General features: G+C 45.6%; 1 protein-coding gene across 1 annotated transcript in view; it reads right to left on the reverse strand.

The window, feature by feature from the left end:
- The window catches only part of Tmem108 (transmembrane protein 108), a 283,476-nt gene extending 272,177 nt beyond the window's left edge, over window positions 1-11,299 (reverse strand). Inside the window, exons 1-2 of the mRNA XM_028756764.1 lie at window positions 11,215-11,299; window positions 2,714-2,826 (exon numbers count right to left, since the gene is read on the reverse strand). The gene's annotated coding sequence lies outside the window, so the exon portion shown is untranslated. The remainder of the gene's footprint in view (window positions 1-2,713; window positions 2,827-11,214) is intronic.
- Between the last annotated feature and the right edge of the window lie 658 nt (window positions 11,300-11,957).

The following is an 11,957-nucleotide window of genomic DNA, read 5'->3' on the forward strand; positions in this document are numbered from 1 at the left end:
GAGAGAGAGAGAGAGAGAGAGAGAGAGAGAGAGAGAGAGAGAGAGAGGGAAAAGCCAAAGAAACCAGACTGTTCCATAGTGGCCTCCCCACACATTAGATCTAAGGTTGAGAATAGCTGTAAATTTTCTGTGGACTAGAAACACAGAGAAGACAACTCAGAAGAAGCCTCAACAGTTTACATCTAATCCCTGCAGAGGCTGTGTCCTGTAGTGGGACTGAGACTTTTCAGTAAAATAATGAATGACGTTATTTCAGGTTAGTTCAGAATTATGGCTTCCTCTCGCTCCGTGATGCAGCATTGGAAAATATCAAGAACACATGCATATGAAAACATGCTATTTATCACTCCATCGGAACACACATGGAGATATCCCATAGTCTCAAAGGAGAAAAAGGACTGTAAAGTTCTAGAATAGTGGTGAGTTGTTTCTCTAAGCAGTCTCTACCTTTGTATGGCATGTAAAAGTTACTCTGGATTGTCAGTCATTCAGTAGGAAAGTTTTGTTTTGGTGGTTACCTCTTTCTGTCCTTGGGTCTAATTATATGTGAGTCATTTTAACATTAAGAAATCACCCTGTCAGATGTAATTTCCATGTCTACTCTTTGCAGTGGCCATCTTTTCACCTTGTGCCCTCTGTTGGTCCTTAACTTTGCAAAAGAAAAGCTTTCATCCAGAATACATTGCTGCAGGGGGCAAGAATGTCAATGTCTTCAAAAGAACTCAGACTCCGGGACTGTGTGGAACTGCCCACATTCCAAAATTCATCCCTTTTCTGTCTCCCATTGTTCCCCATTTACTGTCACCATGACCACCAGGAGATATTCTTCGGCCTAAGTACCTGGTGAGACAGTTATCACTTAGCATTTAAAAAAACCCAGATCTACCGTACAGTGGTGCGCACCATGCTTCCTCAGGCTGAGTCACTATACTATGCCCATTTCATAGTCAGGGAAACTGAGGGTGGGGGGAGGAGAGGGTTGAGAATCAGGTAAACTAAAGCTCAGCCCCAGAGAAACTCAGAACAGCATTGAATCACTGTATTCCTTCAGCTGTCACAATTTTGTCCACCAGGAAACATTTAACAATGCCCAGAGGCCTTTTTGATGGTCATGATTGCTTGGGAAGCTATGGGCATTTAGTGGGCGGAGATTAAGGGCAAGGGCACACTATAGATCCCATATTGCCTAGCAACGGCCCACACAAGAACAGTCTCATTGGAATCAATACTGCCTGGTTCACTGGCAACTCTCACACCACGGTTGGTTGGATGGTTGGCTGCATGGATGGATGGATGCTTGGTTGCATGGATGGATGGATGGTTGGTTGGATGGTTGGATGGTTGGTTGGTTGGTTGGTTGGTTGGGTTTTCCTTTGTTTGGTTAATTTAGTTTTCTTTCTTTTGGCCCCTTATTAATGGCTAAAGAATGGCTGCCTCCACAGTTTAATCCTTGTATAATATTTACACAGAAACATGCCAGCCAATTGCTATTTTTGATGTAAAACACTTCTTAGATACATTCAAAATAGAGGCTGTATGAAAGCCACAGATAAAAAGGAAAGCAGCCCCCGTGTTAAGCAAAACTCTCCTAGGGATAAAATTTAACAAGGAACATTCCTCCCACCCATGACCTCCAGGCCCTTGGCCAAGGTCTGTGCCAGTTGGTCGCCTGGACTCTTCTACAGACGGCCTGCCTTACAGCTGCGTGTCTCTCCCTGCTTCTTCCCTGGTCATGTGCGTCACTCAAGAGCGGCAATGATGCACACTTACGGGAATCTCCAGGGATCTGCAGCCCTTAATCGTCTATTTTGTTCAGTAAATTGTATTCATTAGCAAGCCACATGAGGCACAGAAGTACAGGCAGCCTTTCTGGGTTCCCTTAGTCTAGCAAGGCCTCACAGCATTGAACCTACAGGCTGAAAACACAGTCCTCCCTCCAGGTTAAAGGTTAACAACAAAAAATTCCCACCACTTAACCACTCTTAACTCGGCTTGGAATAGAGTTGGTCATTTCTTCAAGGACTCTGGTTTTTGTTCAAGAGCAGAAGCTGAAGAACATAGAGCTTTCTTTTCTCCCTTGACCTTCATTGACTACCTCCTACTAGTTTTGATTTGATTTTTTTTTTCCACAAACAAAAGCCCCAAGCCAGGATTGGTTACCAAATACCCTTTAGTCACATCCAGGGTGCCAGTAATTATAAGCAGGAGTGGCTTCCAGAGATACAAGATAGGAAAATTATGGAGTGGGAAGAACATTGTGCTTTAAGCTGCTACGGACCACCACACCAAGGACTTCAGCTCTGATAAGCTACTTCCTTCAGGTACGGCAATCAGTGAAGGAAAAGTTCAGTCAATGACTCATGGAAGGCAAGGATGGTGGGAGAGGAACTCTGACCAGACTATTCGAAATATAAGGCTTCAGGAAAAAGGCAGCTGGTCTCAAACTCTCTCAGCCCTGCTCCTACAAATCACACCCCACGTAAAGTCACTCAACAATTGTATGTAGAGAAGTCTCCATGCATGGAACACATCCCATCCCTTGGTCACCATTTTTCATACTTCTTGATTTGAGTCCATGATTTGAATAAAGAAAGATTTAGAAGCCTTTCACAGACAGGCAGAGAATCTCACTGCACTGACTCCAAGACTGTGGTGAGACAAGAGCATCTATGATTCAGCAAAGCCAGCGAAACAGGGAAAGCATCTGCCTTACCCTGGAGGAGAGGGTGTGGAAGCCTTCAAACGATCTTACATCCTCACAACCCATCGGATCTGCTGCCTTTCATCACACGCTCACTTCTGCATGCTGGACCACAGCTAATCGATCTGCCAAAGACAAAACCAAATGAGGACAATGGGTCAATTTATATACAACTTCATCCCCAAAGCTGTTGTTCAAGTGAATTTGTTAAAAATGGACTTCATGCTTACTACACAGACCCCAGTCTCTGGTATGCCTCATGATCATCAATACAAGAGGTTCCCATATGCATCCTAGACAGGAGGAAAGTCAAGAGAGATGAATTTGATGCAGAAAACAAAATATTCAGAATACAGTGGATCCTACATCTTTACACTATAATCTCCAAGGTTCCCTGGAGGCAGTGGTTCTCAACCTGTGTGTCGTGACCCCTTTAGGGTCAAAACCTTTTTTTTTTGGGGGGGGGGGTCAAATGACCCTTTCAAAGAAGTCATATAAGACCATCAGAAAACACAGATTTTACACTATGGTACACAAAGTAGCAAATTATGGATATGAAGTAGCAACAAAAATAAAGTTATGGTTGGGGATCATGGGAGCATGAGGAACTGTACTTAAGAGTCACAGCATTAAGAAGGTTGAGAACCACTACAAGGAATTCTCTCCATTCCAGTGAGCTAGGGATGGAAAATAGGAAGGACTTGCAAAGGTACTTGAAGTGCATGTGTGTACACACAGGCACATGGCTATAGATATGCATACTAACACTGCCCCACCCCAAATGGTATACACTTTTCCACTTCTTACCACTTTCTGTTGGCTGCTCAAAGTCATACAGTCATGCTTAACCCCATGGGCTGGACAGTGAGCTGTCTTGGGTCAGGCTTACTCCAGTCCAATGAAGATAGCATTGGGTTTAGACTAGAGTAGTCTAATCTAACTTATGATGCATCACAGTGACCTTGACCTTGTTACTTTACAACTCTGAGTCTCAGCTTTTTCTTTCATAAAACATCACACGTCCCTTATAGGGTCTATTCTACACAAGACTCTACACGTACTTCTCAGACCCCCCTGAGTATGCACTGTTATCAGGACATCTTGATAAAACATAGGTTCTGAGTTGAAAGGTCATGGGTAAGGCCTAACATTCTGCATTTCTAATAAGCCCCAGGGCAGTGGTTCTCAGCCTGCCTAATACTGTGACCCTTTAATACAATTCCTCATGTTATGGTGACCCCCAACTACTGTAAGATGATTTTCATTGTGACTTCATAACTGTAATTTTGCTACTGTTATGAATAAAAATGTAAATATCTATGCAGGGTATGGGATATGTGACCCCATGAAAGGGATGTATTACTCCATAGGGGTTGTGACCCACAGGTTGAGCAGCACTGTCATAGGGGATCCGGATGCTGCTGCTGTTCAGTAGCTACTCTGTGGACAGAAGATAGACAGGAGGGGAGATGTTGAGGAAGAGACTGGGAGAAGAGAACGAGGGGCAACTACAGTCGGGATGTAATATGAGAGAAGAATAAAAAAAAATGTAAGATTGGAGAATATTTGCCAAACTTTCTACACAAAGTAATTTTCACATATAAGGATTTTTATATCAGTGTTGTTTCTGATTCTGCGTGAGCGTTCGTTCAGCTAGCAGCATTTTAAAGAGCTACTCAGTCTGGATACCAGATACAATTCCACAGAGTCACATGTTTACCAAAGGTTAGAACTTAAAAGGCCACTGCTCCTTTTTCTCATTTGAAACAAACTCAGGGAAGTGCTGGGTACCCCTTTCCCAATCAAATTTCGTAACAACTTAGTAGCAGAAAATTGACCTTAGAAGCAACAATTTGACTTTGTTCTCTAGCATATGATTTCTCTCAATACACTAAGAAGGAAAAAAAATATTTTTTCTTCTACTAAAACAAAAACAAAGATCACACTGCCTTAGAGCCAAAATGGCAGCAAGAAGTGTGGCTTCTACCAGAGCGAATCACTGCAGTACAAAGGTAAGCAAGATGTTACAGGACAGGAGCTAGAGGTTTGTCAAACAATTCTCCACAACAACAAAGTTACTTCTCCTGTGTCCAAAGTGGGAATGGACCACAGAGTAACATCTGTTCAGCCTATGGTAACAATGAGACTTTTTTATTTCTAATTCATACAAATTCTGAGTCAGTCCTATTTAAAAGCAATTAGGAAAAGAAAGTATTTGTGATTGTAAATAGTTAGAGAAAATGCAGTAATTAGCCACAGTACATCTTGGGTCCTAATGGAGACAACTAGTGATGTCTTATTAAAAGTTCTACCACTGAAGTTATTTTACATCTCTAATATCTTGGTGGGCCTTGGATCTTAGAGCACAGTAGCTAGTGGATGTGGTTGATAGACAGTAGCAGCTGGCAAACAAAAGGAGTGGGGGCCTATGGTTCATGCCACTCTGCCATAGATTAGGAAGGGGTCCAGTTGAGGATTGCTAGGGGCGAGGGACTTCTCAGGCTCCATCCCTCCCTTAGGATCTATAGGCAGTCAATGAGGGCTGGAAAGGGAGAGACATTTTCTTCAGTGGTGTAGCTATAGGTAAGTTTCTCATGCTTCTATAAATAAGCTCACTCATGCAGTTTTAACCCTAATTAAACACATGCAAACACACACACACACACACACACACACACACTCGCCCCACCCACCACACACAAGACTGATAGTGGAAGCTAGGGATTATCTGGGACAAGGAAAAGAATTCTCAGGAATGGAAGACAATAGTGAGGACAAATTCGATAAAATCCATACACATGTGAGAATGTCATAATAGAGTCCATTATGTATGCTTAATATATGCTAATAAGAACTTAAAAGAATCTTCATGTCATACATCAGAAAGGTAATGAATATGTGGACCTCAAATTGGAATAATGAGAGCTGGGGGAGGGGGGCGGTCCCTCAGTATGCATGTCACAGCCGGTAAAGCAACAGGAACTTAAAGGTATTATGATGAAATTAGGAGGGTACTGAGAAAGATTTGATAAACGGAAATCAATACTTGCATATCCATTATGAAGATGGGTGAAGCGACGGGCTTTGTCTCCTCATTGGGGGAGCAACTCTAATACAGGTTCAATATCCCTGAACGTTCACAGTTTAATTTCTGCCTTCCACTCCCTACCATTCTGTCAGCTTATCAATCAAGAATTCTCCCTTTGGGGCTGGGAAGATGGCTTGGATGGTAAAGTGAGTTTAAGCCCCAAAAACCATGTAAAATCCCTGGGCGTGGCCGTGTACACATGAAATACCAGCATTGGGAGGCAGAGGCAGTTAAGCTGGGGCTCCCTGGACAGCTCACCTCGCAAAATCCTGAAACTCCAGGCCAATGAGAGATCCTATCTCAAAAAAGGGGGTGAGAAATATATCCCAAAATTGTCCCCTAGCCTCTGTGCATTCACGAATCTATGCATGTATGTGCTCACGCATAGACACACACACGTGGGCGCACACACTCACATTCTCCGCTTAAAACCTGGGACAGTAATGCACACATACATATGGCATCAGCACTTGGGAAGCAGAGGGAGGACATTCACAACTTCAAGGACACACTGGCTACACAGCAAGTTAAGAGCAGCCTAGGGTAACCTGGGGCCTTGTCTTGACAGAACAAGACAAAAATTTTCCTCTTGTCATTTTTCCAGAGCTACTCTAGACAGTCAAATTTTTATCCCAGCTTTGTGCCATGGGTCCATTTGGCATCCTGTTGAGGCCTAAAGCCCTCTTCTCAGAATATGATAAAGATCTAGAGACATAACTCAGGAGGACTTGAGTTCAATTCCCTAGCGTGAACATTAATAATACACAGGTGTGGTGGTGCATGCCTCTAACCCTGCCATTAGGGAAGCATAGTCAGAGAGATCTCTAGAGTTCACTGTCCAGATTCCCAAATCAGTGAGCTCCAGGCTCAGTGAGATACTCAGTCTCAAGGCCTAAGATGGAAAGAGATAGAAGAAAATACCCAACATTCACCTCTGATCCCCATACTCATCCACATGCCCTGGCACAGCCCTGTACACACACACACACACACGTAAAGACATGAAATAATAGAGACAAATTACATAACACATACTTTCTTATCCATACAGATTTGTGGAGTCCATGAACTTGGATTAATAACCTCACATTGTATAAGACTATTCTAGGATTTAAAAAAAGTCTTTCATTGCAGAAGAAAGAAAGAAAGAGAGAGGGACAGAGGGAGGGAGGAAACAAGCAAGCAAGCAAGCAAGCAAAGACATACAGTAAGAAGTCCAGCTTAGGATCAGTTAGGATCAGTCAGACAAAAAAGGAAAACACTTAAAAAAAACAAAACCCTATGCCACTCATGCTGCGACTTTACTCCTCTGAGAACCTCCCTGGCCCAGCCCTGTATACACAACACTTTCTGTATCCTAACCACAGGGGAAGGGAGGCAGCGCCCCAGAAGGGAAAAGGAAGCTCACTTCCCAAGCTGGAGTCCCCATCCTCCAGAGAGTTTTCTGCCTTTGAGTGGCTCAGCTTGAGTTAAAAGGTGGGAAAGTTAAGTTAACCACCCCTGGGGGTTCTTGCACCTCTGAAGCACAGGACTCTAGCTGAAGCACGCAGTTTCCACAGGAAGTCTTCTTATCCTAGCTTCACAGCACGAACACACCATTTGCCTGAACAGTGTCCGGAGGCTTCAGAAATGCCTTATGGGGGAAATCACCCCAGCAAAGAACTTCAGACTTCCAAAGATATTTACGTGGCACTCACTTGGCAAGCCCAGTAAACATGAGAAAAATAACAGCCAGGAAGACAGACTGATTTATGGCCACAAAATGAGGCTGTGTCTATGATTTGTGACGATTGCTGTCTTCTCCCAACGGGATTTTAGAATTTGTTACTGATAGGAAAAAAAATAAACAACATCGTATCAGTTGACTTGAAGAGACAGGAATCAACTCAAAGGAGGTTGAGCATCAGGGTGACAGCCACACAAAGAGCGGGTGACTGAGTATGGCTCCAGAGGCGGTGGCCCATGTTCTACAGTGTGGGCAGGATCAGAGCTAAGACCTTCCCCAACACTGTGACAGCTCCACTGCTGGCTAAAACACCCTTGAGTTTAGTGTGTTTAAACCCCACATAAGAGAGCAGTTTGTAACAAAGAACAAAACAATTAGTTATCTCAAAACTGGAAGATCTATGAAGAACTCCAGCTAAAAGTATTTTTTTTTTAAAGTTCGAGTTTTGAGTAGTTACTAGGGACTTGGCTGTAGCTAAGACAATCTACAAACATGTGTTGGAAATTTTCAAGTTTTAAAAGAAACCGATTTAAAATGATTTGACCTACCTTCTCTGAACCATCTTGGGATGTAACAATTTAACATTATTTTCACGAACACTCCCATGGATACGTTCAGGATATGAAACGCTGACTACAGACTGGGTTTAAAATCACATGAACCCCTCATGGAGTCATCCTCCTGTGGAGACTAGGTATGCATGCAAATAACCAGAAATGAAGTCTTGGAATGAACATCAAATCAGCACCTCAACATTGGGTGTGCATAACCAGTGCTCTTAAAGCATGTACTATGAAGTGTCTCAATTTACACCCACCCAATCTCTGCTCAGACCACATACACCACATGAGGAAGGGGGAAGGAGGAAGGAGGAGAAGAGGAGGGGGAGAGGGAAAGAGAGAGGGGAGGGGAGGGGAAGAGGGAGAAAGAGAAGAAATCCTCACCCCACTCCATTCCTCTATTATATAAAAAGTTACACGCTCAGAACATCATCACTGTCGTCGTCATCGTTGTCATCATCATCATATTTACCTGGGAGATAACAGCCTATCAAAACCTACACCAAATCTACATTGCCGCCGATAGTTCTATAGCCAGCCTCTTCAGGAATTCCCAGAGGCAAGAGTGCCATCTACTGGCAGGGAGGGTACAAATTGTTTGAGGGAAACCTGTAGGTGACATGAGACTGGAAAGACAGGCATCCAAGATTTTTGTCGTAGTGGGGCTCTTTTCCATAGTGCATCACAGGCATAACTGACACAGCCGGAGACCCATAGGCTCTGCAGGAGACTCTGTCACAGGAGCATGGCCCTCTGAGAGCCATCTGAAGGCCAGCCAGGCTAGCCGATATGGGGAAGCTTTGCCTGGAACCATCTCTCCAAGCAGCAGAACCTGGCTGAATTCAACCATCCCTGGCTCTCCGTTCCACCAACAGATGAGCTTACCCAGAACCCCACCTGTGGCCGTGTAGGCCAGCTTTCTCTTATAGTGTACACCCTACGGAATTCTCCCAGGCACCGGCCAGGGTGAAGGCTCTTATATTTATACAATGTGACATAGATCCTCCTCAAAGGGCATGACTGCTTAAGCACGCAGCTCTGACTATAATCTCTCTCCTTAGTTCATAAGGGAGAGGACAGAAACAACAGAAAGAAAATGACTTTGTGGCCATCTTGAAAGCAGACGTAAGGGGCTTTTATTGAATCAGAGGATAAAGCCCATGTCTTACAGGTCAGAGAGGTCCGCTGCATACCTCACATTGAACTATGTCAATTTTTCTGTTGGCCCTTCAGACCCTAAGCAGTGTTTTTTTCAGCCTCTTTCAAATAGCTGACCCCACTTCTCCAGCTAAATACATCAATGCCCTCTGCGTATCTTATATGAAGCTTACGTGCAAAATGACATTCGTCTCTAAAAGCAAAAAATGTGTGTTTTTCTCAAACCATGCCACCTCCATCATCCTCAAAACTCCTCTCTGTAAATTAGCTTTCTGTATTTAAGCTGTCTCCACTAAGGTGCTGTGTTTCAGACTATCAGATGAGAACCTTTATTGCGCATCACTAGAGTCATCTGTGGTGTTCCCACTCTGCTTCACGGCAGATTCCGATCTACCGATCTCAGGAAACCACCAAAAGTTTACTCCGTGCTGTGCTGAGAGAACCCCGAGTTTGATTCCTGTAGTCTTAACAAATGGAAGGGGTGCCTTCTCAAAACAAAACAAAACAAAATTTTAAAAACTTGCCCAATGAATTGAAATTTTCAGCAAGTAAATGAATTGAATGTGGTTTAATTCAGTAAACTAAAGGGAATATTTTGCTGGCACAAGGGACGGTTGGTTTAGATGCCTAAAAGAAAAACAACTTCACATGGGAAAGGAAGGGCTTTATAGCATGATCAGAATGTCTCCAAAGACTAAGGTAGAGACTGAGTAAAACTCGGGAGCACTGTAGACCCTTTTTGACAATTAGCTGAACCAGATTTACAACACCAGGTGCATCAAATTAGCTAACCAGTAGAAAAACTCACGGGATCTTTTAAGTTTCGCCATAAGATGTCTCGCGTGTCATTGCTACTGTGTGTTTGGGGACACGCTTACTCCCCAGAGAACCTGCGTTTTAAGCACCACGTTAAACTCCTGGACACGCCCTCCCTCTTCTAAAGGAGTCAAGGGAGATTGCTCCCTTGCCCCCCATCTCTTCTGGCAGCCAAATGGTCTCTCTCTCTCTTTTTTAACATACACTTTAGCAAAGATTTAGAAAGTGCATCTTAGACCCTACCTCCTCTCTCCCTACACTGCCCTCCTGACAGGTTGAAACTGAGTACCCTCTTGGATAGACCTAGAAAGTCACTGAACCCACCCCCACCCCGCGTCTTGAAGATGCCTCTCAGTGCGCTGTCTGGTCTGCAGTTCACTGCAGGCAAATTCCCTCACTATTTCCCAGTCATCAGTTATACTGTCTCTGGAAACCTTTTTTTTTTTTTTTTTTTTTTTTGTGACCTGCTCTATCTAATTGTTTTAAAGGGGGAAAAAATTTAAGCTTTTAAACGCATCTCTGGATTCTCTCCCTAGGTTCCGAGCGTTGTATTACGGTGAAGTCTGGGGTGAGGGCAGGCTCGAGGTCCAGCAGACAGACACGGTAGCCTTCCCCCAGGGCACCCTGCTCCAGGCAGCACAGGCTCGGTTCCTTTAGGATGCTGGCTCTCGCATCGAGGCAGAAGGATCATCAGATGAGCTAGGCATTCCGCTTCGCTCGCAGTTACCGGATTAGTTCGGGTCTCAAGGGCTCGAACCAAAGTGACACTACGCTCCCTCCACCCTTTCGTTCTCCCATGCGACAGGTCCCACTGTATGGAAGCCACCTTCTTCCCAGACTCAGTCCAGCGCCCCTGGCGCCCTCGCGGCGCCTCCGGAGCCCTTCCTCTGGGGAGGGGACCGGTGGCAGCATCCCTCCGGGGCGGGAAACAAAGGCGGAGGCGAGGCGGCCAGGTGGGCAAACCTCTTCGGGCACAGCCGCGGCTGCCGCGGAGAGGATGGAGAGATGTATCAGAGGGTGGGAAAAGGGAAACCAAGGCACGGAGACTGGCGAATGCTGGGGCTGCATCCTCCCCAGTGCAGGGTTCCCGGGGCTGGCGAACCCCGAGCCATCCCCCGCCGCTCCCCGGGACCCGGGATCGGAGGGACCGCCCCACTCCGCTCACCTCGGGAGAAGCGCTCCGGCTCCCTCCGACGGCTCCGGAGAAAGCCCCGCCGCTCGCGCACGCGCACTCGCGCTCTCGCGCCTTCGCCCCTCCGGCCCCCGCCGGCGCCCCTCCGACCGGGCTCTGGCCCGCCCCGGCCCTGTCCGTCAGCGTCCGCGAGAACCAATCGTGTCGCGTGGACGGCCCAGCGCTGGTCACGTGGCCTCACAAACCAATCACCAAATTGCCCTCGGCAAGCGCCTGGCTCCGATGTCCCGGGGGGTTCGGTTGCTACCTAGTAGAACGGGTGCGAGGCGGGCACAAAGGGCTGAGTCCCTTATTTCCGCCGATGAGTGGCGTCCAGTTGATCAATTCTTACATCGATTGATTTCTCAGGTCCTTGCTTAAATAAGAATCACCTGGGAGTCTCGTTAAAGTCTGGGGTGTAGCCTCGAAAATCTGCATTTCTAACAAGCCCCCAAGTGGTGGTGAAGCTTCTCTTGGTCCAAGGCCAGGCTTTAAGGAACACTGTCAAAAAAAATGTGTCTAGCCCCTGCTCCACTTGTCAAGTTTCACGACCTTTCTTCTCCTTCAGTGATGAAGAGCATTCAGATGACTGTCTCAACCTGTGGTGAAGTGATTGAGCCTAAAGACTGGACAGCAGCTGAGGAAAGGCTATGGAGTAGCCACCTGGACCAACTTTATGTGTATGTGGAACAGACGAGCAGAGACAGATGAGAGCACTGCCTCCATGCTTAAGTGCT

This window comes from Grammomys surdaster, unplaced genomic scaffold (assembly GCF_004785775.1).
Source record: "Grammomys surdaster isolate TR1022 unplaced genomic scaffold, NIH_TR_1.0 126131, whole genome shotgun sequence".
NCBI lineage: Eukaryota > Metazoa > Chordata > Mammalia > Rodentia > Muridae > Grammomys > Grammomys surdaster.